The sequence below is a fragment of the Girardinichthys multiradiatus genome, chromosome 10 (assembly GCF_021462225.1).
Source record: "Girardinichthys multiradiatus isolate DD_20200921_A chromosome 10, DD_fGirMul_XY1, whole genome shotgun sequence".
Classification (NCBI taxonomy): Eukaryota; Metazoa; Chordata; class Actinopteri; order Cyprinodontiformes; family Goodeidae; genus Girardinichthys; species Girardinichthys multiradiatus.
In genome coordinates this window covers 5,462,516-5,470,813 of record NC_061803.1, presented here as the reverse complement: position 1 = coordinate 5,470,813, position 8,298 = coordinate 5,462,516, and the positions used below count along the sequence as shown (strand labels likewise).

The 8,298-nt window shown below is 40.6% G+C and overlaps 1 pseudogene; it reads left to right on the top strand.

Moving 5' to 3' along the window:
* Positions 1-5,728: 5,728 nt before the first annotated feature.
* On the top strand, positions 5,729-8,220 carry LOC124875387 (annotated as a pseudogene).
* Positions 8,221-8,298: the final 78 nt, after the last annotated feature.

Sequence of the window (8,298 nt, the reverse complement as noted above, 5' to 3'; positions counted from 1 at the left end):
CCTCGAACCTTGAGGCGGGTGGGCTACAGCAGCAGAAGACCACACCGGGTGCCACTCCTGTCAGCTAAGAACAGGAAACTGAGGCTACAATTCGCACAGGCTCACCAAAATTGGACAATAGAAGATTGGAAAAACACACCAGGCAGGTCAGGGATAAAGTTGTGGAGAAGTTTAAAACAGGTTTTAGACCATAAAAAGATTTCCAAAGTTTTGAACATCTCACTGAGCACTATTCAATCCATCATCTGGAAATGGAAAAAGTATGGCACAACTGTAAACCTTTTAAGAGACAAGGCCGTCCACCTAAACTTAAAGGCCGAACAAGGAGAGCACCGAACAGAGATGCAGCCTAGAGGCCTATGGTGACTATGGATGAACTGAAGAGATCCACAGCTCAGGTGGGGGAATCGGTCCACAGAACAGCTATTAGTCGTGCACTGCATAGATGTGTTCTTTATGGAAGAGTGGCACGACAAAACCATTGTTAAAAGTAAACCATAAGAAGTCCCATTTGCAGTTTGATAGAAGCCATGTTGGGGACACAGCAAACATGTGGAAGAAGGTGCTTTGGTCAGAAGAAACCAGAATTTAGCATTTTGGCCAAAATACCAAACACTATGTGTGGCGCAGAACTAACACTCCACATCACTCTGAGCACACCATCCCCACTGTCAAATATCGTGGGGGCAGCATCATGCAGTGGGATTGCTTCTCTTCAGCAGGAACAGGGAAGGCGGTCAGAGATAATGTGAAAATGGATGGAGCCAAATACAGGGCTATCTTGGAAGAACCTGTTGGAGTCTGCAAAAGACTTGAGACTGGGGCGGAGGTTCACCTTCCTGCAGGACAACAATCCTAAACATAAAACCAGGGCTACAATAGAATGGTTTAAAACAAAACATATCAGTGTCTTAGAATGGCCCAGTCAAAGTCCAGACCTAAACCCAGTCGAGAAGCTGTGGCAAGAAATGAAAACATGCTGTTCACAAATGCTCTTCATCTAATCTGACTGAGCTTGAGCTGTTTTGCAAAGACAAATGTGCAAACATTTCAGTCACTAGATGTGCAAACTGGTAGAAACATACCCTGAGAGACTTGCAGCTGTAATTCCAGCAAAAGGTGGTTCCACAAAGTACTGATTCAGGGGGGCCGAATACTTTTGCACGATGCCCTTTTCATGTATAATTTTCTTTCCACTTCACTATTGTATACCACTTTGTGTTGGTCTTTCACATAAAATTCTGATAACATATATTTATGTTTGTGGTTGAAATGTGACAATATGTGGAAAGGTTCAAGGGGTATGAATACTTTTATAAGCCACTGTATATATCGCCTTCGACTCCCTTGACCCAACTGTTTCAGTCATTGGACTGATTCAGGGGGGAGTCATTGTGACACTAAACAAACCTGCGAACTACAACCAAATATGTAGTTCCCATGTTTTCAAAGGATAACAATTTTAATCGTAAATATTATTAAATGAAATCATAAAATAGACATTATATCAGGGGGTGCCAGACTTCTCTCCATGGGAGCAAACAGGGGGAGCTGAAATGCAGTAACCCACTAACCCACACAGCATACCTTACAAGGGACCTGCATGCATGGATTATAACTAGTCTAGCTATAGGTTGCCTACAAGAAAAACCTCCATGAAGGCATGGGTTCTCTCTGGGTACTCCGGCTTTCTCACTCAGTCCAGAAACATGACTATAAGGTTTGTTGGTCTCTCTAACTCCCCCTAAGGTATGTGTGTGTCTGTATGGTGGTTTGTTCAGTGTTTCTCTGTGTTGCCCTGTAACAGACGGGTAAACCTTCATTCAGTCATTCAATCTTAGCTCAGATTGCATATTTTCTTCTGGTCACAAGATGGCACACTTTTGTTAAATACGGTGGCCTACTCTACTAAGATTTAAGGTGAAACAGAGAGCCAAAGGCAAATATGATATTGTTATGATTTAAAGAAAAAATGAAATGTGAGTGTGTGAAAGCGGAAAAGGGGGAGGTAAGGAAGACAGAGCAACACAGTATGATGAAAACCTCCAGAACTGAGAGAACATCTCATCTAGGAGCTGTGAGTAGAGGCAGCAGCATACTCTGATAGGGGTCCAAATGGTTACCATATTGATGGGTACCAACTGGGCATCCCTGATCAAGTTTATGTGGACGATCTTTGGGATGGGTGTGGGCATGAAATACTTTGACCATTTTTATTGTTTTCCACTATTAACATTTCTAGAACTGAAACAAGGAGTATTTTAGTGTCTCAACTGAAGACGGTCAAGATGTTTTAGCAGAGAACTATTTGAAGTCCACACATTGAACTCAAACATGAGCAAAAGTGAGCTTGTCTGATCTATTAAGGAAAGGTTTAGGCCATTTTCTGTCCAAAGCATGTTCAGGCTGCCTGATGGGCACTGGTTAAGATGCATCATTAAAGGGGAGATTTCAGGATCCTATGTTTAGGGGTGCCAAAGCCCTCTAAGATCAGCTGACAGTGGCTCTTGGTTGTTACACTTAAGCTATATTTAATTCAATCAGATTAGGCTATCAATTTTAACCAAAAGCTAGCCCAACAATGATTTGTGATCATCTGTTATACACCTCTTTACATTAACTGAAATGCATCCCTTCTGCTAAATCAGTGAATTTACAGGATTAAACTACAGTAGAAGTTTAATCCTGTGAAATCCTAACCCTGACCCCTGTTTGGGGGGCATGGTAGCAAACAGATTGCAGATTTTATGTCAAAAGTCAGATTATGTAAACTTAGACTGTTTATGGATAGTGCTGCCTTATTATCACTAATTCTCGATGAAGTAATGTTGCATTAAAATGTATGCATGGTTGTTTGTTCAGTGTGTCTCTGTGTTGCCCTGTAACGGACGGGTAAACCTTTATTCAGTCATACAATCTCAGCTCAGACTGCATATTTCCTTCTGGTCAAAAGATGGCACACTTTTGTTAAATAAAGTGACCTACTCTACTAGGATTTGAGGTGAAACAGAGAGCCAAAGGCCAAAATTAATAGCTGTGTGATATTGTTAGGATTTAAAGAAAAAATGTGTGTGTGTGTGTGTGTGTGAAGGAGGTTGAGGGGGAGGTAAGAAAAACAGCAACACAGTATGATGAAAACCTCCAGAACTGAGAGAACATCTCATCTAGGAGCTGTAAAATGAGACAGAAGCATACAGAAGGGTTTCTGCTCCAGTGTTGGCTCCAGAGTTCATCACGTTATCCTTCTATGTATATAGTGCTTAGATTATTGTACTGTTGTCTAGAGTTGGTATTTATCTATGTATATTTTTTTTCAAGTTTTTCCAATTATTTTCCAATTATAGTTTTTGAAAGCATTTTACAGTTTGTAAATTCAGTCAGTCAGTCAGTCATTTTCTACCGCTTATTCCATAGTGGGTCGCGGGGAAGCTGGTGCCTATCTCCAGCAGTCTATGGGCGAGAGGCAGGGTACACCCTGGACAGGTCGCCAGTCCATCGCAGGGCAACACACAAACAACCAAGCACACACTCATTCATACACCTAAGGGCAATTTAGAGTTACCAATTAACCTAACAGGCATGTCTTTGGACTGTGGAAGGAAGCCGGAGAACCCACGCATGCACGGGGAGAACATGCAAACTCCATGCAGAAAGATCCCCGGCCAGGAATCGAACCCAGGACCTTCTTCCTGCAAGGCAACAGTGCTACCAACTACCAACTTAATCAACTATTAAGGGGTGGATCTCTGTGCGGTCGAGTTGGTAGTGTTTTATTTATTTGCTGTTATTCATTGTTCGGAGAATATCTCTCTTCCTTTTCACCATCTTGCCTGTTTAAGACACTCTTAGGCTCACTAAAACTCCTCCTCACTACTCTTAACATCTCCTCACGTATGTATATATATGCAGGCTGAAATATAAACATGCTTCCCATTAAACGTTTGGATAATATTCCCTTTAGGTTGCGGAGAAACAGCACACTTCTCTTAGCCATTAAAAGGCTTCTGACATGATTATTTCTGGATTTTATTTTACCACGCTTTCAATCAAAAACAGGAGATCTCATTTAAATGTTTTTAAGGTAATTGTCCTTTTTTAACTCTCAATGGTGTCCAAGTTGCAACCATCTGATCCAAACTGTCATTCTAAGATGAAAGAAAATTGGTCAGATTGTTGAAGGAACAACAAAGGAACCAAAAAGACTCGAGACTGTTACCACTGTCCACTTCTAAGTTAGTTTAACATCAGTCTGGACTAGGAGGATGCTAAGCTAAGCAAGACATAAGCCCTGGCAACAAAATCAACTCCTTAATTGAAGATTTCATCTTGCCACACTTAATGCAAAATGCATCTGATCAGAGGAGACAAAGATAGTGCTATTTGGCCACAATGACAAGAAGACTGGAGAATTCAATGTAATTTCCTAAAAACGTCCAACTGTCAAGCATGATAGTGGTAGTGGCATGCTGTGGGGCTGCTGCACTGTGTTACTGGGGTATGGCACAAAGTGGATGGAATAATGCAGGAGGTCTATCTCCAAATTCCCTGAATTCATTACAAATTTTGGGTTCCATGACATAAGGAACATATGAATTGGTGATAATTCTGCTGAATATTGTGATGACAATATGAATCAGAATAAACTCCCTTTTTCCCTTTCCTTTCCATCGCAACTGTTTTCCTACTATTTATGTGAGGTATAGCATCTCAGCCATTAAAAATATGCATCTAGTTTGGGCAGCAAAGTCACCATCCAACCTCCGAAATATATTATTGTCTACAGAGTGTGAAGCATTGCTTTAAAACAATTATATCCAATGTAATATTGCTTAAAAACTGTCCCAAAGAACTGGTTGGATGCAAAGACTGATACTGTGGTTCAATATATTGTGCAGCTTTACCACAAATTACTGAATAGATGTTTGACTTCACATTTCAGCAAAACAATAATATCAAACACACAAAACGGTGTTTGGAGTGTATAAACCTGTCTAACATTGAGCTTCTGGAATAACCTCGGCCTCAACCCTATTGAGGATGTGTCAATAATATTGATGAGGTCAAATAAACAGCTGGAATTATGCCAGAAGCTTTCTGACAGCTACATAAAGGTATGTATTTGATTCTGGTAACCAGCTATAAGCTTCTTTTGTTAGCTCCAACCACTAAGGGCTAAGAACACATGTTCACCCACTTCATGAGTCAGATGAAGATCATTTACCCAGAAAGTTTGTTAGTTTCCAATCTAGGAAGTAATATTTCTTCAAATATTATTTTACTAAACATGATAACTAATTAAACACTATTAAGACCAATTTATCCAAAAGGTTTGGTTCTTATTCAAAATAATATTTTCTTAAACACAGTGAGGAAAATAAGTATTTGAACACCCTGCGACTTTGCAAGTTCTCCCACTTAGAAATCATGGAAGGGTCTAACATTTTCATCTTAGGTACATGTCCACTGTGAGAGACATAATCTAACAAATATCCGGAAATAACAATGTATGATTTTTTAAATTGTTTATTTGTGTGTTACTGCTGCAAATAAGCATTTGAACACCTGCCAATCGGCAAAAAGTCTGGCCCTCAAAGACCTGTTAGTCCACTTCTAAAAAGTCCACCTCCACTCCACTTATTATTCTAAAGTAGAAGCACCTGTTTGAGGTTGTACGCTGCATAAAGACACCTGTCCACCCCACACAATCAGTAAGACTCTAACTACAAACATGGCTAAGACCAAAGAGCTGTCCAACGACACCAGAGACAAAATTCTAGACCTCCACAAGGTTGGAAAGGGCTATGGAGCAATTGCCAAGCAGCTTGGTGAAACAATATCAACTGTTGGACCAATTATTAGAAAATGGAAGAAGCTAAAGATGACGGCCAATCTCCCTCGGACTGGGGCTCCATGCAAGATCTCACCTCGTGGCGTATCAATGATCGTAAGAAAGGTGAGGAATCAGCCCAGAACTACAAGGGAGGAGCTGGTCAATGACCTGAAGAGAGTTGGCACCACTGTTTTCCAAGGTTACTGTAGGTAATTCATAGTTTAAAGTCATGCATGGCGCAGAAGGTTCCCCTGCTTAAATCAGTACACGTCCAGGCCCGTCTTAAGTTTTCCCATGACCATTTGGATGATCCAGAGGAGTCATGGGAGAAAGTTCTGTGGTCAGATGAGACCAAAATAAAATAGTTTGGTCCTAATTCTACTCGCCGTGTTTAGAGGACGAAGAATGATGAGTACCATCCCAAAAACACCATCCCTACTGTGAAGCATGGGGGTGGAATCATCATGCTTTGGGGGTGTTTTTCTGCACATGGGACAGGACGACTGCACTGTATTAAGAAGAGGATGACAGGGGCCATGTATTGCGAGATTTTGGGGAACAACCTCCTTCCCTCAGTTAGTGCATTGAAGATGGGTCGTGGCGGGTCTTCCAACATGAGGAGTGACTCCGTAAGAAGCATATCAAGGTTCTGGAGTGGTCTAGCCAGTCTTCAGACCTAAACCCTATAAAAATCTTTGGAGGGAGCTCAAACTCCTTGTTTCTCAGTGACAGCCCAGAAACCTGATTGATCTGGAGAAGATCTGTGTTGAGGAATGGGCCAAAATCCCTGCTGCAGTTTGTGCAAACTTGGTGAAAAACAACAGGAAACATTTGACCTCTGTAATTTCAAACAAAGGCTACTTTACCAAATATCAACATTGATTTTCACAGGTGTTCAAATACTTATTTGCAGCAGTAACACAAATAAATTATAAAAAAATCATATATTGTGATTGTTTTTTTTAGATTATGTCTCTCACAGTGGACATGCACCTAAGATGAAAATTTTAGACCCCTCCATGATTTCTAAGTGGGAGAACTTGGAAAGTCGCAGGTTGTTCGAATACTTATTTTCATTACTGTATTATTTTAATATTTGCTTAATAATATTTCTTTAGATATTATTTTAAGAAATAAAGGCAGCTAATTAGCACGTTGAGAATTAGTCGTCCAGAAGGTTGGTTTTATTCAGCAACCCATTCTTAAAATGTCAATTGTTTTATCTGATCTTACATTGTGAATGGTTGTTTAAAGGTATACAAATTATTGCCTAAGTTAGTTCCAAGACTAACGTAACTTTATTTCCAGATTCTTCAAGATAATCCTTGGATCTGCAACATAAATAGCATTGGTGGTAATGTTTCATCACTCTTTTGGTCATGGTTTTCAACCATCTTTGATTCACTTGTTTATATTATACATAGCCCACTGGACTTCCTTATTCTTTCATTTTGCTTGGTAGTTTAGTTGGGTTGTTGAAATATGTTTGAATTGGAGTTGAATGATTTTTGTTAATAAATTCTTGTATTTTAAGAAATTGTGTGAATTAATTCTGTGTGTGTACAGAGTTGTGCTGTTCAATAATGCCAGAGCTTGCAACAAAGACCAAACCTAATATAATACTCAAGCTGATGAGTTTAAGTACATTTTGGATGGGCACTCTAGCTTACAGCAACTTATTAAAAAGATCTATTTTGAATGTATAAAAACGTTCTACTTGCTGCACATTTAAACATCCTCAGAGGCTCATTGTTTGTATTTTCTCATAGTCTTCTGTCTAGTTGGTTCATTGTCACCATGAGAGCAACTTCACCTTCGGCAATTCAGCATCCAGAAAAACCAAGCTGAGTATCTACAGAAGATCTGGGAACTTCAGACCAGGAGTGTGAATCAGAACTCCAAAGTGCTCAATAGCCCATCCGTTCCTCTACCAAAGCAGGGACTTTGGGAAATCCTGGGAGCTAACTCCAAGTCCAACTCCAACTCATTGGTAAAGATAAAGCTTCAGCCCCTCAGGAAAGTCCAAGGATTATCTAAATTGTCAAGGTTGTTTAGCTGGGGTGGCTTTTATTCTAACATCAAAACCGTCAAACTGAATTTACTGATAATGGGGAAGATTGTGGATCATGACAACGGCTCTCTTGGCGTCTACTTCCATCACAACTCCACAGGTGTTGGGAACGTGTCCGTCAGCCTCGTCCCACCTATGAAAGAGTTAGAGTTGGACCTGGAGCGCCAGCAAAAAGGTGATGTTGTGCAACTACGATCCGTCCAAGATGTGCGACCAAGAACAAACCCAGAGCCACATCACCTGGATGTGCTACAGCCTGGTCCAGAAAGTCTGTCCAGACCACACCTCCCAGAGCCCAGCCTACCTGCCTACAGCGTAGACATAGGACCAAGTGAGGACAATGATGGGAGATATCTTTACAAATCCACAGAGGAATGCATTTTGAACAAGTGAGACT